The sequence below is a fragment of the Mastigoproctus giganteus genome, chromosome 1 (genome assembly GCF_048544385.1).
Source record: "Mastigoproctus giganteus isolate SK-2022 chromosome 1, ASM4854438v1, whole genome shotgun sequence".
Taxonomy (NCBI): Eukaryota; Metazoa; Arthropoda; class Arachnida; order Uropygi; family Thelyphonidae; genus Mastigoproctus; species Mastigoproctus giganteus.
Window position 1 is genome coordinate 36138614 of NC_143575.1, and position 27436 is coordinate 36166049.

General features: G+C 34.8%; 1 protein-coding gene across 1 annotated transcript in view; it reads right to left on the minus strand.

The window, feature by feature from the left end:
• Ptpmeg (protein tyrosine phosphatase Meg) overlaps positions 1-27436 on the minus strand; it is a 526004-nt gene that overhangs the window by 434153 nt on the left and 64415 nt on the right. The window contains exon 2 of the mRNA XM_090379497.1: positions 10780-10914. The gene's annotated coding sequence lies outside the window, so the exon portion shown is untranslated. The remainder of the gene's footprint in view (positions 1-10779; positions 10915-27436) is intronic.

Here is a 27436-nt window from a genome sequence, read left to right on the forward strand (position 1 = left end):
CAGAAAGCAGGAGATTGCATAATTTTTATCAGGAGTAAGCAGATCTTTTTTAATCTAAACTTTTGCCTTCAAATTAAATTTCATTGATATACATCTTTTATAGTAAGAAGCAGCCAAAGAACTGTTTACCAGACTGTTTAACTGTTTACCTCCAGACATTAATGCACCCAGTATTTTTCTGTGGATATCTATTTTGGATTGTCTGGTTAGACACCACCGACTGATTATTTTTTCTTAGGACTCTGTGCTCTTGGTCATTCCCTGACTGTTCTGCATCGTCCGTATTTGGTGGTCACGGGCTCGAACCCCAGTCTAATCAAGAAGCGTGTGCTATACACTGCTGCTCCTGGCCATCTGGCTATGGAGGCACCACAGAACTGATAATGCAAAATATCTATTTTTTTCAACTATTTCTTTATCTTCAAAAGGTACTGAGAAGCACAGAAAAGTTGCCCAAAAAAAATTTCAAAATTGAAAAATGATGTACTGCATTTATAAGAACATTTCTATAAGTCAGAATCATCCTTCTGGTTTAGTTTTCTAAGTTAATAAATCTCCAAAAGGGAAATGGATGATTTAATAACTGTTGGTATAATAAATTTACACACCATATTACATTCTTCAAAATATCAAGAGACTTTAGTAAACAGATATAGGACTTTAGTAAACAGATATAGGACTGTTCAGATTTTCAAACAGTGGCACAACATTTAAAATGAACCAAAAAAAAAGTCAAAAAGCAACATGAGCAGCCTTTCTGCAAGAGAATAATCTGCATAGAGCTATCGGCTTGATAGCCCTATGCAACTTATATCAACACTAATTGTTTACACCAGTGGTCTCAAACTCAAATTGTATGCGGGCCAAATGCACGATCTGAAAGCAGCTGACGGGCGGGAATTTTTTTTAAACAAAATGAGAGTGAATATAAGCACCGTATTTACAACAAATACATAATTGAAATGTATTTGCAGGCCGTGTAAAATTGCTTCAGGGGCCGGATGCGGCCCGCAGGCCGCCAGTTTGAGACAACTGGTTTACACCAAAGTTTATGATTAAAAAGTTCATTAACTTGTCCTCATTCAAAACTTCTTTTGCATCATAGTCAGTGCCACTCACTAATGATTACTTGTTACATTTTTCAATGTGAGAACTTTGAAAGTGCTTACATGGCTTTTCTCATTTCTAACCTTTTCTTTAAAGAGACTTATTAGAGGTTGTCACTATTCTACCACTCTACTTAAACATTTACCCAAAGACAGCCAATGTGTACACATATTTCAAATTCTTTTTCACTTTGGTGGCATACATTAATTGAAACTATTTCAGTCTGTCTTTCTCTTGACTTCTTTCAAAATAGTACATATTCATTAAACATCTATCCACTTTCAGAGGAAGGTGTGCAGACCCCCTTTTCAGCACACAAATTAATCTACTTTAAATACTTTTGCTACTCCAGTTTTAGGCCTACTGTAACAGGGGCTTTACCAACTCTAAGTGTCAGTTGTCTAAAGGAACCCTAGATGCTTTCATGTTGGTCAGAAGTAGATACCCAATTGTGCCCTGTAGAGCCACCTTCCAACACTGCACAAGGGTATGATGCTTTGAATCTGATGGTTTTTGTTTTTGTTAAGAAAAAGTGACATACAGCTTGGAATCACTTTGAAAACTGCCAATCAAAAATGGTACATTCTTTGACAACTGCCAATCAAAAATGGTACATTTTTCAAAGCACTCAGTGCTTTTTTGCTTTTCTCTAATTCCATTAACAATGCCTGCTGCTTCTGTTCTTCAACACCCACTTTTTTTTTTTTTCTATTTCACTATCAGAAAAACATACTTCTGAACAACATGCATATAAACTTGTTCATGACAAACAATAAAAATAAGCATTCAGCATTATGACACTATCACCTTTGAAATGCCATATATGCAATGCACATTATTTACTTATGCAAACAAGTAAGCACATTGCTAACTTGTTTGCAATTTTCTAATTATATCAGGTTCCCTGCCACTTAATGGCAGGGAACCTGATATAATTAGATTAAGTATAAATACAGTTCACAAAGAGACATTTCAGATACAGTACACAAAAAAAAAAAAGTTACTTTTTCCAGATTTTATAATAGGTAAAAATCTTGGATAGATGTCTTCTTACACGTTACTCTATATTTCTTTTTGATCTTACTGAAGGGCATTGTTAAATCAAAATAACATTAATTACACAGCACAAAGAAAATTTGGTTTAGCATTACAATAAATCTAACATTTTATTTTACATATTCCGTATATTTTTTATGCAATACAGGCTAACACATCTAATGGCCAATTTGTTGCTCAAATAAAATAATGATATCTGATGCTGAAATTCATAGAAATTTTTTTCAAAAAAATTCTATATTTAATGACAAATTCATAGTTTTACAATTTTTTTTGTAAAGCAAATGGAGAAAAACTGTATTAAGATGGTGAGCAAGATCTGGAAAAGTGTAGCTATAAGAACTGTTTTGCTCTTCCACATCCATATTTTTTCATTATTTCACTATCAGGAAACATTAGCACATTTTATAAACTACAATTCCACATGTGTGTGTGTATATATATATATATATATATATATATATATATATATATATATATATATATATATATATATATATATATATATATATATGAATATATTTGGAGTTGTAGCAACTTAAGAATTCACGAAAATGAAAAGTAGTGCATTTGCACATACTTTGGTAACAAACAGTTACATATGGACAAAGTAAATTAAAAATATTTGGAAGATTATTATTCTTTGCAATTTATGATTATTCTTTTTATAGTTTAGTTCTTGTTATAGTTAAACTAATCTCTAAGAAGTATTTGAATACCAGTAATGTTGAAGAAAACTGATTTTTATTAAATAAATTAATATATATAGACCTATGTTTGGCCTCTATGACAGCACTGATCCTTTCTAAAGACCTTCAACTAGATCACTACAGTAATCAGATAAAATTTGTTGTCAATCCTCCTTCAAAGCAATCACTAACAGTCAAAGTGCCATACCAGCTTTGCTCTGACATGATGCCATTTAAACTGCAAATTGCAGAGGTTCTGTAAAATCCAAATAAAAAATGAGGTCTCAGGTGGCATGGCCATGCCACCTGAGACCTCATTTTTCTCAAAAAACAGCCTGGCATTGTATAATGGGGCATTATCGTGATAGAACATGAAACATTCAATTCCATAACAGTGGCAGTGAAGGAAGTATCACAGGGTTGTCCAAAATGTCAATACATGATGCTCATTGATCGTTTTCAGGATTGCAACCAATAAACTCATTCTGAACAACAAAAAGCAGTCCCACACCATAACAATTATTCCTCTGAACTTTATTGTTGGAGTGGAAGCACTATACTAAGTTGCACTGGACTAGCTGTGGCCCTATGCCAGCATATGAGAATAAAAATATGCATATTGTGAGATTAAGCCAGTACACTGCCTCAAAAATTATGTAGTCCATTATTAACTGGTATGACAGTGTATTATTCTTGGAGTGGATGAAGTTTTACAACTTCATCCACTCCAACAATAATATATGGATGGGATGAAGTTGTAAAGCTGCAGCGTAACTGCAGTTTTACAACTTCATCTGGCTGTGGTGGCCATAGAGTATGAACAAAAACTTTTAATTACTCTCTAGAGACAAACCTGGTCATCAGACCTGAAAGCTGAAGTGCAACTCATCATTCCAAATGATCCTTTTCCATTGTTTTGGAGTTCGAAAACTATGGGCAATATGCAACTCAGATTCGCTGATATTATGTAAGGTTTGTGAACTACTGTTTTCTCTTGAAAACTAAATCTAAGAAACCCCTATGCACAGTACCTGCACTTATAGACAATCCTGTTGCCTTTTGGAGGTTCAATTTGAGAGGATGTCCTCAAAAGAAGTCTTTGATTTTTTATCTCTTCACAATATTGGCCATTGTTTAGTTATTACTTTAAAGTGGCATAATAATACAAGGAAAGAAATCTGTTTAGTATCAACCACACACACACACACACACACACCTTATCATCAAAAAAGTGCCCATCCAATCCATCCTTGAATTTTGCCAAACTGTACCAGCCACCTTTGCAAGTAATTTATTCTAATACTTCACAATGTTTTCTCGTTTTCTCTATGATTTTACAGTTTGTCCATTCATTCTTGTCTCACTCACCAGTGAGAATATTTCTCTCTCATTCATTTTACTAATCTCCTCTCATGTCTTATACACTTCAATCAAATCCTACCCTACTGTGTCTAAGATCTGAAGACTACATCTTCCAAGCTGTTCCTTATAGAGATAATGCTCAGTGCTTTTCACCAATCTAGTTGCACCTTTTTGCATTCTCCCTAGAGGAGTTCTACAGTTTCCTTTAGATGAAATTTAGAAAAAATAGTGAAATTGAAAGTGTCTGCAATTCTGCCCAGACACGATAAGAGGGAGTATATGATGAGAGCCTTGTCAATCAATTCGGCTCTGGAGAGAATGTGCAAGGCTCAAGGGGTATAATTTTTCTCAGCCTGGTCTGTGCTTGTTAACAGGAGAAATTGCTTCTATAGGGATGGAATACACATAAATAGAAAGGGTGCAGAAATATTTGCTGATGCTATCGAAGCAGAGTTAGGTGGGTCGGAAAATTGTTAGCTTGGGGGGGGGAGATACACAGACCAATAGATTAACAGTAGCCGCTGGCAGAGGTGAAAGTGATTCTTGCACTGCTTCTATTGAAATGCAATTGAGCAGCAGCCTGGAAAGAAAGGCAATGGGGATTTCCAGGACTTCTGGGAGTCATAGTGGAACAAGTAAATACATGGGCTGTGTTAGGGTAACTAAGAGTAGAAACAGGTGCATGTATACTTGCATGGACACCAATGCTAGAAGTATAGTAATAAATTTGATGAGCTGGAAATGCTAGTAAAGACATCAAAGGCAGATATTGTTGGGATATCAGAGACATGGTGTCACACAGACATAAGCAGAGCAGAATTGGAATTTGGGGGGTACAATGTGCACAGAAAGGATAGACAGGACAGGAAGGGAGGAGGGGTTATGCTGTTAGTTAAGAAATACATAAAATCTAAGGAAGTGCATCCAATTGATGTTGGTGGACAATCTGTTTGGTGCGACATAAGCACTGGGAAAGGAAAAATGAGTAGGTGTGTGTTATAGGCCTAATGAATCTGATGAGTATAATGAGCAATTTTGCAGAGAAATAGAGTGGGCCAGTAAATCAAAGTGTCTTATAATGGGGGATTTTAATTTCCCAGAGACTGACTGGAATTTGTGGGTTGGTCACTCATACACTAGCAAGGCTTTTGTGGATTTATTGGATGACTGTTTTCTACAGCAGCATGTTCGAGAAGCAACTAGAGGGAGTAATACTCTTGATCTGATTATCAGTAGTGATTCTTCGTGCATTAAAAATCTGTAGATAAAGGAACCACTAGGTGGCCGTGATCACAGTGTGCAGAAGTGGAATTTACTCAAAGAGGTAACTACCATCAGAGGTAAAGGGAAGGGTTTTTGCTTTCGTAAAGGTGACTATGGTGGTCTGAGACAGTATTTCAATTCTATATGGTGGGACCAACTGATGATGTTACCAAGAGCAAATTCAAAATGGAAAGCATTCGAAGAATTAATCTTGGAAGCTACTAGGCTTTTCATACCAAAAAAGAAATATTGTTCAAGATTTAGGCCTAAATAAAAGTCAGATGAACTAATTAGACATGTGACAGAGAAGAAAAATGCATGGGATATATATAAATTAACAGGTGACACAGAAGCCTATGATAGATATAAGCTGGTCTGTAACCAAGTCAGAAAGGAAGTTAGGCAGACAAAGGCAGATACAAGAAATCTTTGGCAAAGAATACAAAGAAAAACAGCAAAGAGTTCTTTACTTATGTAAACTTTAGAAGGAAGGGGATGAATCAGATTGGTCCACTTGATATCGATGGTTCAACTGTTGATGATCCTGCTCAGGTAGCTAACAAACTAAATGAATATTTTGTATCTACATTCACACATGAGGAGTTATTCAGGGAGGGAAATGCCAGAGGTGTATTAAACTCTGGCAGTAAGCAAGATAATCTTGTAATATCTGAGCATAAAGTGGAGGAGAAATTGTTAAAGATAAACATAAGAAAGGCACCTGGGGTGGATCGAATCTATCCAGTTATATTAAAGGAGGCAGCAAAGGAAGTAAGCAAGCCCTTAGCCATAATTATGAGAGGTTTCTTGGATTCAGGGGAGGTACCTATTGACTGGAAATGTGCAAATGTGACCCCAATCCACAAAGGAGGATCAAAAGGAGACACAGGTAATTATAGACTTGTTATTTTAACTTCTGTTCCAGGGAAATTAATGGAGGCACTGGTTAAATAAGCATTGCAGGATCATCTAGACAAGACTTCAGTTATAGCTCGGACACAGCATGGGTTTGTTAAGAGGAAGTCTTGTCTGACCAATTTGACTGGACAATATAATGTGGTCACAAAGGAACTGGATGCAAAGAATAATTTTGATAACATATATTTGGATCTTAGAAAGGCTTTTAATACTGTTGCACATGGATGATTGCTGCACAAATTAGAGCAGTGTGGCATTTGAGGCAAATTGCTGCTATGAATAAAGAGATGGTTGAGAGGGAGAAGACAGTGGTAATCAATGGACACTGCTCTTCATGGACTAATGTTATTAGTGGAGTCTCCCAAGGTTCAGTGTTGGGTCCATTGTTGTCTTCTGTATTCATTAATGATGGTATGTCAGATTTAATGTTCAAATTTGCAGATAATACAAAAGTTGGCAGGGTTGTTAATGACACTAATGACAGTACGCTGCTGCAACAGGATCTAGGAAAGTTGAGCAGATGGGCTGAGAGGTGGCAACTGAAGTTTAACACTAACAAATGAAAAGTACTGCATATGGGAAGCAGTAACCCCAGAGTAATGTATCAACTGGGTGGTACTACACTGACAGTGGTAGAGAGTGAAGAGGACTTGGGGGTAATTGTGCAGGCAGATATAAAGTTTTCTAACCAGTGCAGACGGTCTGCAAGAGTAGCTCATGGTGTCTTGTCAATGATATACAGGAATTTTTCTAGCAGGGATAAGGAGGTGATTATCCCCTTGTATAAGACAATGATCAGGCCACACCTTGAGTACTGTATACAGGTCTGGAGGCCTCATTTTAAGATGGATGTAGAGCTGTTGGAACGAGTGAATGGAACAAAGAGTTGCTCTTATGAAGAAAGGCTTAAGTTTTGCAAATTACAGTGTCTGGAGACTAAGCACCTGCGAGGTGATCTGATTGAGGTGTATAAAGCCTTGAATGGTTTGAGCATGCTCAGTTCTGATGGGATTCTTCCTCTTTCTCAGAATAATCGCCTGGGAGGGCATAAATTTAAATTGAGGAAAGACAGTAGTAGGATAGATGTGTGGAAGTTTGCCTTTAACACTAACAAATGAACAAACTTCCATCTGTCATTGTAGAAGTCGATAGCTTAAACAGATTCAAGGCAGAACTAGAGAAACATTTGGAGCGAGTGAATGGGTGAAATGAGAAGGGGGGGTTTGGCTGATGCTATATAAGCTTGCTTTCTTGCATCATGTGCCCATGCTAATGCTAAAGATGTGATCTGCAGACCTGAATACAATATTCTAAGTGTGATCACGCCATTAATGACCTCCTCTCTCCTCCCTTCCAAGCTCAGTATTTTGCATTTAGTAGTATTAAACTTTAGATGCCAATTTTTCAGCCTATGCCTGTGGTTGGTCCAAATCCTTTTGAAGTAATGTAATCTAGTTATAATCATTAACCATCCTTCCAATCTTTAAGTCATCAACAAACTTTGATAGTTTCCCATATACCTCAGCAATATCATTTAGGAAAATAAGAAATAAGAGGGCTAAACACGGATCCCTGAGGAACCCCCACTTGTTACCTCAGTCACTCTTAAGATCCATTTATGACCACCCTTTGTCTCCTAACCTTCAACTAAATCCCTAATCTATTTGTGGGTCTTCCCTCTTATCCTGACCTGCCATAATTAATGCAACACAAAGAACAAGGCTTATTAAAATTTAGATTATAATGTGATAGTTGTTTCTTGTATCCAACTACTTTATAACTTCATCATGGTAACTGTGTCAGATTTCTACAACAAGATTTCACTTTGTGAAACCATGCTGAGACCCATTTGGGATACCATTCTTGTTAAGTCCTTTATGGTCCTATATTGCATCTTTTACCACAGATTCCATAATCTTACCAACCAAAGGAATCAAACTCACTGGTTTATAACTGCCCATCACTTCTCTGGCTGCTCCTTTATAGACTGGAGAATTGCCAGTCTTGGCAATTCTCCAGTCTAAGGGAGTAATCCCTGAATCTAATGATGATCTCATTAACATTACTAATGGTTAACTTCTGAAGGTCCAGATAATCTGCTATATCAAATAGTAGCAAATTACTCATATGGCAACTAACAATCATACCTTTTTGAAACTCCATAAACCCCTTGCTATATATTTCTCATCTACATGTTCCTGGCTTGCACAGTTCACCACCTTTAGAGGGATGCCTGAATAGTTTTGAGACTATAGTCTATATCCAAATTAAAATTTAATATTTTATTTATTAAGGTGTTTCATTTTACTGTTTTATTGTTTTTTAAATTATAATATATACTTTTTAATGTATATTATAATTAAAAACCATCATCACAAATGAACCATCAATATTTGACTCCATATATTTATGAAACATCAGTACTGCATTTTTAGATATTTTTCATCTTATGTTTTTTGTTTTGCCATGTGATTTATACTTGTAATTGAGTTCAAATGACTATATATGGTACAAATATATATATATATATTTTTTGAAAATTGTAATGCATCTTTTCATTGAATTTATCTTGGACACTTTGGTCCCTCCAGTAAAACTGACTTTTGGTTGGGCCAAAAGTCTGCTGCCATCAAAGTTTGCATTTATGTTCATATTAGAAATTATGGTGTTAATCAAAAGTCAACCTAAATTACAATATTGTTTTAATATAAACAGTATCCCCAAAAAGGTGACTCCTAAGCTCTTTTGAGAGCTTACTCCCATCAGATAACAAGTGGCATCTACTAGCAAACTTATGAACTGCAGAGAAAAAGAAAAAAAAATTTTTTTTGTTCTTATTTGAAATTTCATCCTTACAATATTATAAAATGTCTGCAGAAATTGCAATTTAATTTCCATGTAATTTAAGCTTCAAATATCAGAAAAATAATTATTTTTCTGAAGAAATATTCCTGAGGAAGACTATACTTCTGAACTGGTAGTAAGAACGAAGAGGGTTGCTAAGAAAATCGCAGGCTTATACCTCTAGAAAAAAATTATATACTTTCATTAAAAACTTTTTTGTGGTGCAATTTTAAATACTAGACTAGTTTTTTTGGGAATAATCCTAAGTATTTAGGGAGAGAACAAATCAAGATTTTACTTTTCAAACTTTTCAAATATTCTCTCCAGTGAATTTCTGGTTTTTCAACTCAATCACACAATGTAAAGGAACCATTTCACAGTTAAAAACTGATATGCAGGGTGTCCACAAACCTGCTTTACAAAACTAAAACATTGTGTAAATAGGGTATATGATACAAATCTCAAACCAGTGATAGGTGATAGAGGATATCATCACATTTTCATTCAACAACTAGAAAATGTGTACACATTTACTGCAGTGTACACATTTTCTAGTTGGTGAATGAAAATGTGTACACTGCAGTAAATGGCAGCATGATTGCAAAACTGTAATTATCAAAGAATTTATCAATCCCAAAAAAGATGGGGCATACTTTAGTTTGAAAAACTGCAGTCTGCCACTGCTGATGTGTAAATTATGAACACAAATTAAAAAGTAGCAACCAAGTAAACCTATGGCTCTGCAATAGTACAGAAAATTCATATAACTGTTTGTGCAATCATCTCAGTCAACACAGTGGCCAAACAAAAGTCAGTGAAGGCACACTAGAGCTGGTTCAAGGAAGTTTTATGCAAAGCCCAGGAAAATCTATGTGCTGTGTCAGTTGTGAGCTTAACATGTCAAGATCAACAGTGTGTAACATGTTACATCACAATCAGAAGATGAAACCATACAAGCTACATTTCATATAGACGCTTTGACCAACAACAAAACAAAGATGACAGAATTTTCTTGGAAAATTCCACCATGATTACAGTTTTGAAATTATGCTACCACCTACTATAACATGCACATTTTCTACTTGGTGAATAAAATCTTGAAGATATCCTCTATCACCTGGAAGTGGTATTAGGTTTGTATCATATATCCTATTTAAACAATAACATTTCAGTTTTGTAAAAGAGGTTGACGGGCACCCTGTAATTATATTATTACATATTCTAACATACATTGTCTTTTTAACAGTAATGATGACAGGTTTGTAGTAATAAATATCACTAGCAACCAGGTTAGCCCATAACTAAAATATGGGTGGATTATCCAAACTTGAGTTCAAGTGTGTAAAATATTAAAAAATATATATATATATACAAAAATGAGATAGCAGGTGTTGCAACCTTCAGTTAATGAAATCCTATAAAATACATTCCTTTTAATTAAAAATTCAAACATTTATTATTATCTTTTTATATAAACATACTACTGAAATGTGCTTTACAGAAAACTCAAAGATCGACTTTATACAAATAACTAACTTACCCCAACCCAACAAAAGCGAAGTCTGATGGAAGACATTCATTCAAAAATGTTTGAGTGGTCAAAAACGCCAGGGTCAAAGAGCATACAAGAGCTGATATGCAAGCTGTTGCTCACACATGCTGATACTGTTCTTACCTATTAAAAGAAATGCAAATATATTCCATTAACAAATAATGCATAATGTTAGTAACAAAGAAATAATGAATAATGACAGAATTAAAAGCAAAACCTCAAATATAAAAAAGGCAAACAAATTGTTCATTTTATAATAATTTTATAAAAGAATTTACCTAAGTCAAAGAGCTAGTTATCTAATATAGGATGGCATACACACACATTTTTATAAAAGGATTAAAATACTTTTATACAATTAACACTAAAATAGCTACCAATACAAGTATCTTTAGGACATTAGAACTGTTAGTATTAACATTACAATGGCTAAATGATGCTTTTTCTGCATCTGCTAAAAACAAAAAAAAAAAAAAAAAAAATCATTCAAAAATTACCTATGCAATTCTGCTTTTAACTTTACCAAACTGCTCCAATGGCCTATAATGCATTGCCCACAAGTAAACTTCATGGGACCCAGCCTTTTGTTCCTCCCAAAATTTTGCATTTGCACATCCATGTTCTTCACTCCTTTTTATTTTTATTTTTTTCCCCTCTGAAAATATATCTCTCCCCATTCATTTTACTCATTTCCTTCAGGAATATATAGCTCTACCAGGCTACCCTAAGATGTGTAGTTACAACTTTGCAGCCTACATTTTCTAAGCTGTTCTTCATATGGACATCGATAACACCCCTCACCAATCTGAACCTTTTACTGGGGGAGGAAAACACAGAAAGGCAATGAAGAGCAGATTAGAAAGGGCAGACTGCAAAGTTTGACAACTATACACCTTAGGAGAACCTGAAAAAAAGGTGCCTTAAGAGATTTCTCTGACATAAAATTATGTTCAAAGCTTATAGTATGTTAGTTTTACTTAAAATGGAATATAGTACATAATATTTCCACAAAAAAAGCATGATAAAGACAATAGATAGTGTAAAAAGGTTTTATTAGATTTATATCTTACAAGTTACAGTAAAATAAAATTCTCTTCCTAATTTTTCTTTGAAGAATCGAAGAGACTGTCTGAATTTAATTATTTTGACAAGCTGGTGAGGGGCAAAACCAGGTCATCAGCACTTCTCAAAAATATTAAACTTAACTGCTTCCTAAGCCTCTGAGAGTTAATGTCCTATTGAATAAAAAGCATTTAGAACAAATCACATAGCTTACTAGTTTCATTAACAAAACTGATTTGAATTTATTTTACTATAATAATTATATGATTTTTACGATGCCTTTAATCAATTATATATTTATTAATATATATTTATATACATACAATGGAAAATACAAATAATTAAATAAATAGTAAAGATAAGAGTAAAGGAAGAAGACAAACATCAGTGGCAGCAAAGCATTTTCAACTGCAAAGTGCCAGAATATAACACATATATAACACAAATTGAAATATGTAAATTAAGAATATGTTAGCAAGTCAGGGAGAAGCAAACAAAAATACAGCCAGTACCATACCTACTGCAACGAGAGAGAGAGAGAGAGAGAGAGAGAAGGGGGGAAAGCTAAATTAAGAATAAGGAGGGTGTTGTAGAAAGAATACATTCCTAAAATAATTTAGGATAATACCCATATATAAATTAAGTGAAATGTCACTGTGAGAGGAACATAACTACTGCAGGCAAAAATAAATTAAAACAGATTGGCCATCAAGCCACATCTATCAGAAGGCCATAAGGCAATAATGGCTGTGGAATTACTGTACTTCAAATGTTAAATAAATCAAGGACACAAATGACAAATGAACTGATTAGACATCAATGCAGATTTTAGTAATGATAGCCATTAGGGCCACCATTACTAAAATTTTACTGAAAATGCCATTATCAAGATATAGAATGTGAACTAAACAAACTGAAATTCAAAAATGTAAATATAACATAATGCCATAACCACTACCCTCTACGATTTAAAATAAACAAATGTAATATGCAAAGTCCAAATTTCTATGTCAACTCCACCAACTGACAAGTTGGGATATATATACAAACATTTTTATAAAAGAATTAAACCAAATTTATAGCATTTCAAATTCAAATATGCAAATTAACCTTAAAACTAAATCATAATAAAAGTTTTTCATTATTAAAGAAACTGAATGACAGAGTAAGTAAAACCATGACGAAGAAAACAAGGGATCATCTTGGACATACAAACTGGAATGAAAAGCATGGGACAAAAGATACAAATAAAGGAGGAGGGAAGGAACAAAAGAAAATCCAAAAGACTGTATTACAGCTGTATCAAAAGCAATTCAAAGAATGCAGTTATACACTATCTCCAAGACTACTGCAGTTAAAAAAAAAAAAAAAAAAACACTTACCAGCAAAATAGTACAACATACTAATGCAATAATTAAGGTTTATACATGGCAAAGTGCAATTCTCCTACCTCAGTACCAATATAACTTAACAATCAAAATAAACTAAAATTATAAAATTAAAAAACAAACTAAAATGATACCCATCTCTAGCAGCGAGTTCATCCCCTCCCAAGGAGATACTCTTTCGCACCCATTGAAGGAAGAGTACTACAGTCATAAAGACAGGGAATCCACAAGGACCAATTCTTCGGGGAACTGCAGCCCTTATGAATTCCAAAAGAATCAAATTTCAGCCACTGATTACTATCCAGAAAAGAGTATCAATAGATGTTCCTATATAATCCAGATATAGAATGGGATGCAGTGAATGAAGTGAACTCAAAAATACAAACATAGCATATATGCCATTGCTACAACCTTCTATAGTTTCAAATGAAGAAACATAACAAACAAAATGCTTTGATCTTATGGATATGGTTAATTTTCTTTTATAATTAAGTTTTTAAGGTTAATTTGCACATTTGCATTTGGTTTGGAAATAATGATCAGTGGAGTAAATGTAGAAATGTGCATTTTGTTTGTGTTTGTTCATTTCAAAGTATACAGGGTGGCAGCCATGGTATATATATGTTACGCTTATATTTTTGAGTTCAGTTCATTCATTCGTTTGTTTGTTACTTGCTGTTCTGTATCTGAATAGTATAAGGATGGGGGAAGTCCAATCTTTTTTACTTATTGTGGATGTGGTACTCTTCCATTGGTGGGTGTGAGGATGCATCATCTTTGATGGGGAGTCATGTATTGCACTGTTAGATGTGGATGTAACTTATTTTTTAATTTATGACTTTGACCATTACGGTACCTTAGTACTGGGGTCGCTGAGTCAACTTGCCAAGTAGAATCTTATTTGCATTAATATTCTGTACTAGTTTGGTGTGTGTGTGAATATATATATATATATATATATATATATAATTATATTAGTGATAAGAAAGAAAAGAAAGTTAAAACAACAGTAACTGTAACTAATATTTATGGGTCAATGCAGTTGCAAGCAATCATGCAATACACCCATAATGTCTATAAAATATTATAAAATATTAAGAATATTAAGGATAAAATATTAAGGATCAATCAAACAATAATACTATCAGGTAATAATACCCGAGCCACAACTTATATCTTGTAATGTCTTTAAACTGTCCTACACTATTTTTATTTCTCCGAAATTATTAGGGCAATCCGAGGACGTAGGAGAAACTATTTCTTATCTATACCACTATTTTTTGCCTTTGTGGAGTTCAGGTTCTATTATTCCTACTCCTTTAGTTTTTCTTCTTACTATCTGCATGTTTCTCTTTGCGTTAACTTAAATTTAATTATTTATTTATATTTATTTTTACAGTATCCATCACATAGGGGGCACCACATTATTTTGACGGCTATTACATTATGTCCTAGATACGGTAAATATGTAGTGTGTATTATATATTTAATCTTATTTTAATCATTAAATTACGTTCTCTGTCAGGTCAACGATGATTAATATAGGCTTACATTTATATTTTACTTATATTTCTTACATTTGATTCTGATAATTCTAAAATTTATTTGATTTATATTTGGCCTACACTGATTTATATTTGGTTTAGATTTAAATTACTTAGCATATATTGATCATTACAGAAACAGAGAACCTCTTGTCGTTTTTTTGCCCTCAGTCTGGGTGGCTGGCCCCAGTTGAAGTCATCTAGATTGTCGGTAAAAAGCAATAATTTTTTTTTTTTTTTTTTTTTTTGTGTTTTCTTAAGTCCCTGATAGTATTATTATTTGATTGATCCTTAATATTTTATCCTTAATATCCTTAATATTTTATATATATATATTATTTATTTTATTTTTTTTAACAATAAAATGTGATATTCTAGTAAATTACATTTTTCAGCTGTGAAACTTTCCTTGCTATAAAACAAGCAGTGAAGATACATTTTTACATTTAAAATTATACTAGCATTTCAATTATCTTTATTCCTAATTACAAGGTACCCTAACACTAACAGAAGAAATCAGTTTAAAAGTGAAAGGAAGCCTGTAAACTCTGTACAGTTAGCAAACAAATTAAGTTAAACTAAAATTAGAAATTAAACTTAAAATGGGCAGCATTAACACAAACTTATAAAAGACCACCTCCTATCGTTATCATTATCCAGGAACAAAGTATATCCTGAAAGAGCAAAAAATACATATGCAAATAACTGCTAATATTTTACAAATATGTACACATAATGTGCATTGTTTGCGTATTAGTCGTGCTATAAGAGGATTTAAATGTATACAATAAAAAAATAATAAATCTGTTTATTCTTATGAATGCCAAGGCCAGAAGAGCTGACAGTTATCGTGGGGAATTAATATAATAATAATAATAATACATAGGAAATTAAGGACAACCATACATATGGAATTAAGGACAATCAGGATTTTCTAGTGTAACAGTCAACAATGGACTGTGCAATTTTCATGGTAGGATATGAGCTAGAACCAGCAACCTCCTTACTTGTAACCATACATGGTAACCTTTGGATAAAGGTCAGCCAAAGATATAGAATAAAATATCAATTACTAACAATTATCCAAATGGTTTTTATTTATATATTTTAAATTTACAACTAAGCAATTCAACAAAAGAATTATGCAGAATCTGCTCCATTCCAAAAATCAAACTTTTAGCTGTTCTCACAGTTATTATTACGTACAATATGCTTCATTATACTGTTTTCCTTGGTATGCCTATTCACCGCATACGTTCTTCATATGAATAATAATTTAAGTGATATCTGTAAGATACACTGAGTGGCCAGTTTATTACATACACTATCATTATCCGGAACTGGCCACTCTATCAGAGATATGTCATACCAGGCTACATAAAGCAGGTAGTCAGATACCAACGGTGGTATATATTTGGTGCATATATGCGACTCAGTGAGAGAATGGGCCGAGAGCACAAAAACCTAAGGCACAAAAATTGCTGGTGCAAGTATCACAGACAATACCACCCTGCTAGGGTTTCACGCACATACAACAGTGTCTTATGTGTAAGAAGTCGAACCACCTGAAAATATTCAGCCAATGGCAGTACTTTGGCTGTACTGCCATTGGCTGAAACCAATGGAGCATGAAAGAATCATGCAGTCAAAGTGTAAAGTGTTCATTGTCTAACGGCCCCAGCGGTTTCCCCCACTCCGTGTTGTGTACTCTGTTTGTGAAACACAGAACACTATGAAGGCCAGAGATTTTAAAAAGTGTAAGGTACATGTTTATGTTGTGTTGTTCCTCTGACCTTTTAGCCGTTGGGCCCCTAGTGGGACCCTCCCATTGCCCACACTTAGCCCCGAGGAGGCAGGTCAGGCATAGAGGGATCGCATTAGAAGTAAGTACTCTGGCAGGCCCTGCCACCTAATTTCCTAAGATTTCAGTGGCAAGGGCCTAAAAAAAAAAAAAATAAATAAATAAAAAATAATAATAATAATAAAAAAAAAAAAAAATGCAGTCATGCAGTCAGTTGGACCACAATCAATAAAATAATAGTATAGTAAAAGATCAATGTGCAAAGAGCTATATTGCAATGCACAATGCATCAGACATAGCCATAGATGGAATATAGCAGCATATGACCTCATCAGGTCTCATCTTTGTTAGCTAAAAGCAAACAGCTACAGGTACAGTGGGCACTGTATCTCTGAGAAATGAAGATTGCCTGATCTGATAATTTCTGGTTCTGGCTGTTCCATGCTGACAGCAGAACCAAGGGGCAGAGAGAGTAGCATGAATCAATGGCCCCATCATGGCAGGTGTCAATGCAGCAGGCTGGTGGAAGTGTAACAGTGTGGGTAGTATTTTTGGTGTACATTATATACTGATACCGGTGGATTAGTATATATGCATGCCATAGCATACTGCAGACCAGATGATCCCTTCATGCAGTAACTTAATTTTATAACATGTCAAAAGGAATAGGTCATTTGGGAATAGTTCCGGGAGCACAGGGGTTAGTTCACCATAGTTCAATGGCCTGCTCAGTTACTTTATCCCAACCTAACTGAGCATCAGTTAGAATGAGCTGTTTGTGGCAGGGATCCAATATGATCTGAGGCAAATACAGGATGCAATCACATCTACATGGACTTGGACCCCTTTGGAACACTTTCAGCACCTTGTGTGGTTTGTGCACCAATGACTTGAGGCTGCTCTAAGGGCTAAAGAATGCTATTCACTATTAGGTTGGTGTACCTAATAAACTGGCTGCTCAGTGTTATGGTGTTAATTTAATAAACAACTTTCCTCAGAAACATCTTCATTACTAAACAAAATACCAAAATTTTTAGTACAGATGTACATGTTCATCTCTGCTTATTTCCATTTGTATTTAGACCAACAACAGCATACTTTCTATCACAATGCAAAATGCTAATCAAGAAACTTTGGCTTTGTGAATTCAAGATACCATTCTATAGTAGCGCAGAAGGTACCTTTCCCTGAATGATAAACTAATCACCAATCAAGTGCATTCTGATCCTTTCACCCCTAAGTGGAGTCTCCAAAGATTCTCCCTTTGGAGTACCCCATACTGTTTAATGTTTCATCAACAATATACCAAATTTTATTATTAGTAAACCTTATCCAAAACTCTCCTTTGAATCTCTCTCTCTCTCTCTCTCTCTCTCTCTCTCTCTCTCTCTCTCTCTCTCTCTCTCTCTCTCTCTCTCTCTCTCTCTCTCAATAATTCCCCATAAATCCATCAATATCTCATATTCAGGAACACACTTTTCTAACTCTCAAATCAAACCTTTTGAATGGTTTGAGCAGGCTCAAAGCTGATGAGATTCTTCCTTTCACTCAGATTACGAAGCGGAGGGGGCATAAATTCAAATTGAGGAAAGAAATTTGTAAAATAGATGTGAAGAAATTTGCCTTTAGCCAGCAGGTAGTTGATTCCTGGAACAAACTTCCATTTGTTGTTCTGGAAGTTGATAGCTTAAATAAATTCAAGGAAGAACTGACAAACTTTTAGGGGGAATGGATGGGTGAAATGGGAATTTTTTTTTTTTTTTTTAGGCTGATGCTATATAAGCTCGCTTTCTTGCATCATATGCCTCTACTAATGCTAACACTTGATCTACTAATTAAATCCGTGAGCCCCAAAAAAAAAACTGTTCAGAATATAAACACACATTTCATGAAATCGCTTTAAACTTTGGTATCATAAAACACAGCCCTTAACAGGCTCTTCAGAGTTTCCAACTCTATAAAGTGCCAGTATGCCAGTTCTCTAAATGTCTCCAGTGAAACCAATGGTCACATTAGTTCTCTAGACCCAGCAATCTATTTTGTATTTTTAAATGGGCATTTATCTTCAAACTTTGTACAAATTACCATTACTAATTAGTGATCTCCATATTTTGCTGTGTTCTGTAAAGCACACAGCAGTGTTAATGGTTTCACTGTTGTTGTGCACGTAATGCATTAGTATTAGTAGAGGCATATGATACAAGAAAGCAAGCTTATGCAGCATCAGCCAAAATAAAAAAAACACCACTCCCATTTCTCCCTTCCATTCGTTCCAAATACCTGTCCAGCTCAGCCTTAAATTTATTTAGACTATCAACTTCCACAACAAAGGATGGAAGTCTGTTCCACCAACCAACTACCCACTGGCTAAAGACAAAACTTCCACACATCTATCCTACATCTGTCTTTCCTCAGTTTGAATTTATGCCCTCTGAGGTGATTATTCTGAGCAAGAGGAAGAATCCCATCAGCACTGAGCATGCTCAAACCATTCAAGGCTTTATACACCTCAATCAGATCACTTCGCAGGTGCCTAGTCTCCAGACACTGGAACAAAGGGTTGCTCTTACGAAGAAAGGTTTAAATTTTGCAAATTACAGTATACAGTACTGTATACAGGTCTGGAGACCTCATTTCAAGAAGGATATAGGGATGCTGGAATGAGGTCTCCAGACACCTGTATACAGTACTCAAGGTGTGGCCAGACCTGTATAAGTACTCAAGGTATTGTTTTAAATAAAATTAAAAACAGCTCTTTTCTGCAATGGCAAGGGCACACTTCATCTTCAGTGGAACAGTACTTCATATAAATTCAGAATGCAAGCTAGAATAAATTTTCAATTTTTCAAATAACTCAATTACAGTGTTTATTTATAGTATTTTTCCCATTCATTGTATGATGGATTATACACTAGTGTACTACTCATAAATCATTACTGACATGAATAAAATATGTGATTTATATTATTATTAGCCATATAGTGCAAGGAAGCCTGAGGCTTATGCTGCACCCCCTGAAAAAAAAAAAAAAAATTCAAGTTATCCCTGAGAGAGAGAGAGAAGTAGAACGGAATCATCAAGAAAGAGTAGAATGATGATATCCAGCTCAAGATATGAATTTAATTAAGGAAAAAATTCATGAAAAAAATATAAAAATTAAAATAAGAACCAAACTAAGAACAAAGTCATTATATCATTGGCATGACGCCAAAATCAAAAACCCAGTATGCTCTGTCAGTCATGTAAGTTGATAATATATATATATATATATTATTAGAATCTGGCTTGTGCATTTTGTTTTAATATTTATTTATAAAATGTTATATATTATTATAATAATATATAAATATATTATACATGGTGATCCAAATGCCTTATGACACATAACATCTCCCCTTCTCTTTTTCACTCATTTCTATCTTAAATAATCGTTATTTATTTTATGTGAACAGAGAGGCTTGAAAGATTAAGAACTAAGAAATGCTTAAAGGTGTTTGAATGAATTTTGTAAAAGATTTAACAAGCAAGTTCCACCAAAATTGACATGTGCGATGGGAATATGAGCAATTTTCACAGGATCAATTTTTTGGATGGGGTAAAAAAAAAAAAAAAAAAAAAACCCTACAGACAGAAAGATCCTTACAAGAAAATTATTAATATTTGCAATAAATGATATTTAATATAGTTGATGCAAGTACTTTTAATGTTACTAACTAACTGGTATAGAAAAATAATAAATAATAATGAAAGAAATGTTATGAGTCACAAGACCCATAATTACCTTGTATTATTATTATTATAATACAAAGTATTTTTTTTAACTTTATTATTATAGTCATTCATAACAATAAAGTTGTCATTAATTAAATCTATAAAGCTATTAAACGTATTTAGAGGAAATAATAGTAATCGGTTGCAAAAAAATAACAATAATAATGCTGTATGTTGATTAATACACAGAATATTCTCTGAAAGTAGTAAAGGTATCTAAACAAGAGTGAAAATAAGTAACTATAACGAGAAAGAGGAAGTCACATGTGAGATCACTTAAAAGTAAACTAAAAACAGAAGTTTTTCTGTAGATGCAGAAACGCTAATTCACTTTAGCATACTACTACATTTAACTGAGAAATTAGTTCTAGGCACGGCAGAAAATGCAAGGCCAAGCAACAATTTTTGAGTTCTAATGACCAATTTACCAGGAATTCTATATTTGTTTACGGACACATTTTACGTAAAAAGCGAACGCGTTTATTTTGCCTTCATAAGACTAAGTTTATATCACTTGGATACAGACGGTCATTATATTCCGATTTTTCAAAATGATATTAACGCCAAATTGGCAAAATACGTGGATGAAACCAGATGACTTTCTTTTTTTTTTTTTTTTTTTTTTTTAATCTAACGCCGAAAGTTATATGCTCTTATTAATACTAATGTTACACGAAGTTTGAAAATTAGATTGTTAAAAAAGAATAAAATCATTTGATTGTAAACTTCACAAAAATGATTCCTTCATAAACCACTCGAAGTGCGTAATATTGAGTGAGAGAGAGATGCATACAAGTCAAAGTACAAAAATACAGAATTGTCTCTACTGGTTGGTATGTAAACCAAAAACACTGTATAGTAAACGAGATTTCATTAGTTAACTAAGAAGATAAAATTTTATATATAATTTCAAAGCATATACTTAAAACTCGTTTTTCAATTTCTGAAAAAAATACGCTCAAAGATAAAAAAATATATATATTTAATCGATGCAAAACAGCCTGGCGGACACCATGATTTTGATACCGCATTTCTTTAATATGCACTAATAACCATCCATATCTTGGGCTGGTTGCTCATTCCCGAAAGAGATCTAAAACCCAACGATAAATGAACATCAAGAGAGAAGCTCTGTAAAGGTTAAGGAACCTTACCATCAACGGCTCCCCCCAAGACAGAAGCGACGCCAGGAAATGGAACGAAGGTAGCGTGAATAGGTAGTGGCAAAGAAAGCAACACCGAGTCCGACCTGCCAAACAAAGCGGCACAAGGACACACACAGCACAGAACTGGGTTGCCGAACACGGCAGTTCACATCAAGCTTAGCCTAAAGGGTATTACAGTGGGCAAAGAGGATCGACAGAACACGCTCCCCAGGAGGATAGCGACTTGGATCAATGTCAACTGAACGATACTAGTCGCGAGGACAGACATCGGAAGAGGAAATGGTCATTCCCACACCATAAGCGCGAGGGGAAGCTCGCAGATATTATGCGAGCAACGGATCGAAGGAAGCACAATAACGGTGAGAGAACCCGAAATCCCAGGAGCTCTACTGTGCCGGCTATAAACAATCGTTGATAATGAAATTTTCTTAAGATGCTTATTCATCTTTTATGTATTCACTTGGTGCGGAAAGCTTTCGCTCTCTACAGCCGTAAATTGTGAAAGTTGTTAAACAAAACAAATTATGCCGCTGAATTAAAGACATTAAAGAGCAACATCAGACAATAAAGAATGTCATTTTTCTTTGATAATAAGCATACTTAATACGTGTTACTATGCAATTCTCTCTGTGATATTCGAAACTCAAACATTAATTTCTGGTAATTACTTCCATTACCTATTTCTTCCCCTCATCTTTTTCATTTCCTATGGATGTGTGCTGTTGTACATTATACATGAAAAATTAATTTTCTTTTTTTTTTTTACAAAATGAACAGTATACAATAAATTATAACAAAAAAAAAAAAAAAAACTCCGTAGCCGAGTGGGCAGGAGCGGGAGTGCAATAACACACGCTCTTTGAGTAGACCGGGGTTCAAGCCCCTGACTGCTGAATACGGTCGATCTGCCAACCCGCACTGGACCAGCGTGACAGATTATGGTCCATTTCCCTTCCATCCTGCAGTGGGTTGATAATGGCTACACTTTACTTTTTTTTACAGGAACGGCAATAATGTTACTGCAGTCCTTGGTGTATCAAAGACAATTTTTATTATTATTTATTTATTGTATTAAATGAGTCCTGCCAGAATTTGGCAACACCGCTGTTTAATCTATAGATAATTTTTACAATGGTTTTGCCCAATTGCAATGTGGGTAGACCCTTTAAAACGACACATTAAATGCAAAAAAATAGAAGAAAGTTCAACAAAGTACAAGTTGAAGTATCCAAGTCCAGGTTATAAATAACTGTCGGCCCAATGTCACATCATCATCATCAATTGAGATGGCTACAGCAAACCAAACCAAATCGAAAATCAAATAATGGTGAATAATGAAATCCTCAAGACATCAAGGAGTTCTTAAAGAATCTACGTCCCAGAGCCTATAGGAACCAGGTACGCCGCTGATAAAAGCCTGCACCACAAGCAGCTGCCTAGTAGGAAAGGACTGCCAGCACAAGGAGCTGGAGCTCTGTAATATCATGAACCAGCACAAGGAGCTGCCCGTGACAATCACAACAATGCGGCAACATGAACTGCCAGGGGATATCAAGAGGCAACCGAAGACGTCGATTATGTGGACGTGGAAGTTTTTATTTATTAAAGAAGGCGGTTCCAGCCAGCCTTCCTGGCAATCCCACCATCTATTGCAACACTGTACAGATAATTTGTAGCATAGCATATACTACCACTAGTGGGTTATCGTTCCTGGTGCATGGAGACAGCCAGGGATAGTCTGCCAGCGTACTGATAACATCATACACAGCATTAATATCATACCCCCAAATTGGAGGGTATGTCAGTTCATTGGTTCATATATCAATGAAACATCTATTTCGCACGAACGCTGATCATGAGTCTGTTGGTCTTGATTATAGTATGTCTTGCTCACGAGGAAATATTTAACTGTTCCATCTCACTACAGAAAGTCGACTTTCCATTTGCTATATAAAATCACAATCAGGATAAGTTAAGGACTTTGTAACCACAACAACATATGCAGCTGATGTACCCATCACATAGCAATTTTGAAGCAGTAATCAATAGCACTGCTCAGGAAATGGAACACAATCCATATACAAGTCCATGAAATAATGGAATGAAGAGCGGATATAGCATCCTTTAACTACTAAGGAATACGCAGCTCACTAGCAGACCAGTCTGAACCAACATTTTCCAAAAACGAAGCAAGGATTCGCTATTCAACCGTCGCCATCACAAGCGGCAGGCTCGCTGTAATGGTCTAATCCTCCACAGGAGCCCCCAGTTTTTTTGTTTTTTTTTTTATATAATCAAGATAAAGAAAAGTCTCAAGGCCTTGTTCGAGAAGAACCACATTAAATATTATAGGACGTTTCGAAGACGGCTACTCAACCCATACGCTAAGAAGTGGTTGTCCACAAGTAATTCAAAGAACTGATGAAGTGCAATGTCAACAAGCCTGATAAAATTCGTTGAGTTTATCAATGTATTAGCGTTTACCATACATCTCGTGTAACTAGTAAAATCAAAACATCTGCATCAACTGGAACCACAAGGCTATCAAAGTTGTGATTTCATCCCGTGGATGAGTGACAAGGTTTCGCAGGATCCAGAATGATTATTTAACATCTTATGGACGGATTAAGAGTACTTTCACCTTGATGGATCTGTAATAGGCACAAATTGTCGAATTTGGGGTACAGAAAATCTTCAAGTTCATGTTGAGGAGTCATTCCACCCATTAACGATTACAGTACGAAATGGATTTACGGGACGCGCCTTTGGTCCCTTTACTTTGAAATCAGTAACAATCGAAGGCATTTTGAGACGTGCGCAATTAACGTACACGATATTTTAGCCTCTTGCATACCAACATTATCCCAGAGATTAATGAACGTGGTGTACATGGAAGGATTGGGCGCCTCCGTAGCCAGGTGGGCAGGCACAGCAGTGCGTAGCACACGCTTCTTGATTAGACCGGGGTTCGAGCCCGTGCCCACCAAATACAGAGGATGAGGAAAGGTCAGGGAATGACCACCGCATATCTCCGGAGCAATATGGCCTTAGTTGCTAATGCTCCTAAGAACCAAATAACAAAACAAAAGAGCTCCTACGAGAAACCTTCACAGAAGAGAGAAATCAGTAACCAATTTCTACTTCGCTAGTTTGTAAGATCGTCTATCCTAAATACACCACTTTTGATCGTGGGGTTGTCTGAAATACTGTGTTTACAGAGATTTCCTTTCAACTCTTTCAGATTTGACGGATGCAATTCATCGGGAGGTAGTGAACATTCCAATACCCTGATTTCTTATTAGAAAATAATGAAGGACACGTGATTTGATCATCGATAAAGATTGGTGGAAATTTTACTTTTTCCCCCTAAATTATTTTTCGTACGCCCTAATGATCAAATTGAAAACTCATTTTCACTGTTTAAAAAATCCCACGTATACTGGTTACAATTTAAAAGAGAAAAAAAAACATCGTTTGATACGACCTAATCGAGTTATTAATTTTTAATAGTTTAGTTTTGAATAGTTTAAAAAATTTATTTTAATTTTAATTTACGATAAAAAAAAAAGTAATTTTACAACTAATACTGTATTTTCTCGTTCGTTCTACGTATCCTCACGACCTTCCAGGATAACAATCGCCATTCTATTCGATAACCTTACATACAGTCTGCTCCCGATTTTAAAATGACATATTTCGTTGTTAGTTAATGTAGCTTTAAAAGGACCTAGACTTTCAATTTAGATACAAGACTGAATTTTATCAGTGGAGAAATTACAATACAGTACTGCCAGGTTCGTCACCCGGGGCGGATGGAAAGCTCACGTGGGGTAAATTTAGCAGGGGAAAACAAGAATTTATAGTTTCGCCACTGAATTTTATAATCCAAACTTGTTTAAACTTTCTTACGATCTGCAGTAACTTCTGTTCACATTGAAAATGGAATGACCTAACGAATACTGTTTACTTCATGTTTATTTCTCTGCAACCGCAGTAAAAAACAGTATTTTAACTGTAGCTAACTACCCTTATGGGTAGAATTCTGTGGGGGAGGGAACTAAAATTTTAAGAAACATTTTTTTTTTCTGCGCTTTATTTTCTGTGACAACACGTTTCCGTCTTCTTGGAGAAAATAAAGTGTGCATATACAGTTATATAACATCACAGCTTCTCCCATTCGCATAAGCCTTTTTATGTGATATGGCGGAATTAAAAGCAAAATTAAGAAATCGTATGTAGGCAAAAAAAAAATAATTTAATTGTGGTCTTCACCGGTATAAAACTTGGGTTTGAAATTTTGATTTCATAGAAATAAGTTCAAATTTCGCATTAAATTAATTATTATTAACTTTACTAATCACTGTTCATTGGTTTTTGTATAAAAATATAAGTATACTGTATTACACATATGTAAGAATTAAAAAATATATTGAGTTATTTTATGTTCACTTTTCTTTTTTTTTTGTTTATCCTATTTGCAGAATCATAAATATGATGGCAAATTTATTGCATATAGGCAATTTTCTGTAACTGACCGTGATGTAAAATTACAGTAAAGTTGTTTTAAAGTTTGAACAAACTTAACTTAGTAGCAAAAAAAAAGTCATGAAAAGAGGATGCTTTAAAAAAAAAAAAAAAAACGTAAAGACTGTTCTATGTCAAGCATTTGCAACTTGCATGCTCTATTATCCGTTTACCGATACACATGAAGTACATAAATTGTTGAAACTAAATTTTCACGAGATTCGACGAAGTAATGCTTGCTGAATAAAGATGCTTCAGTCCTGGAACACGAAAATATAAAGATCAATTGTTTTTTCAAAATATTTAAGCACAGCAGAGACTAGTTTTCTGAAAACACAAAAATAAGTCAGTTGAAATAACAATGGATCCAATTACTGGATTCTGTTTAACTGAAATGCAGAAGAATACCAAGGTACCTTGAATGAGGGTTTGGATAAAGCCGGCCCAGGGGGCACACGACGACTGATGGTCAAATTTATTCTTTTAGAATTTATCCTCACATGTAAAAGTATTCCTTTTCTTTGCTTCTTGTTTATAGAGTTATTTTTCCGCTGGCCCAAACTAAAATAGCAATACGATCAGTCATCAAAAATATATGGGAACAAAAAGAAAATGAATCACCTCTACTCTGAGGACTTCAAAACAACTTAGTGGTAATATCAAAATGTCGAGATTTGAGAGTTAAATCAGGATCTAAAAGAAGGCGATAGAGAGCTGAGGAAACAAATGTTTCTAAGAAGCTGTTTGTTGGAGAGGGGCGTTACGCTATTAAAGACAATATTTGTCTGTTCGAAGATCTAATGAACTAATAAAGATCTCAGAAATCCAGAGGAAGTCGAGTTTCAGATAACAAATAATGTATATGCCACAGTGGTCATAGTTTAGAAGGACGTTGCGCTAGCCAAACTTCAACGGTCAAAATTTATTGACCTTTATTAACACAAACAGCAGATAAGTCTCGAAACTCCATTTAGACAAACAACGATCAACACACATATGAAACAGTCATTCTGACAACCTGTACTTTTTTCAGGTACAATACCTTCATTAGGCCGTTTTAACGCATGAGTGCACCCGGCGGACGCCAGGGGGCCTCGGCCTACTGTGCGCCTCACTTAGGGTTAGGAATGCGGCTAAGAGAGACCCAGAAAAAAAATTAAGACAAAATTTAAACTGAATAGGGGCCACATTTGGAAATTCGCCGGGGAGCCCGAGAGTTCTTAAAACGGCCTTCATTAGAAGATGAAACATTCAAGCGAAGAGTTTAATACAAAGGTCTGAATATCCAGCAGAAGTTGCAAATCTTATTGTTACTTAAAAGCAAACGTACATTTTAAGACGGTTAGAGCAATTCACATTGACTTTGTTCTTCTAACTCTGTCTTGGATT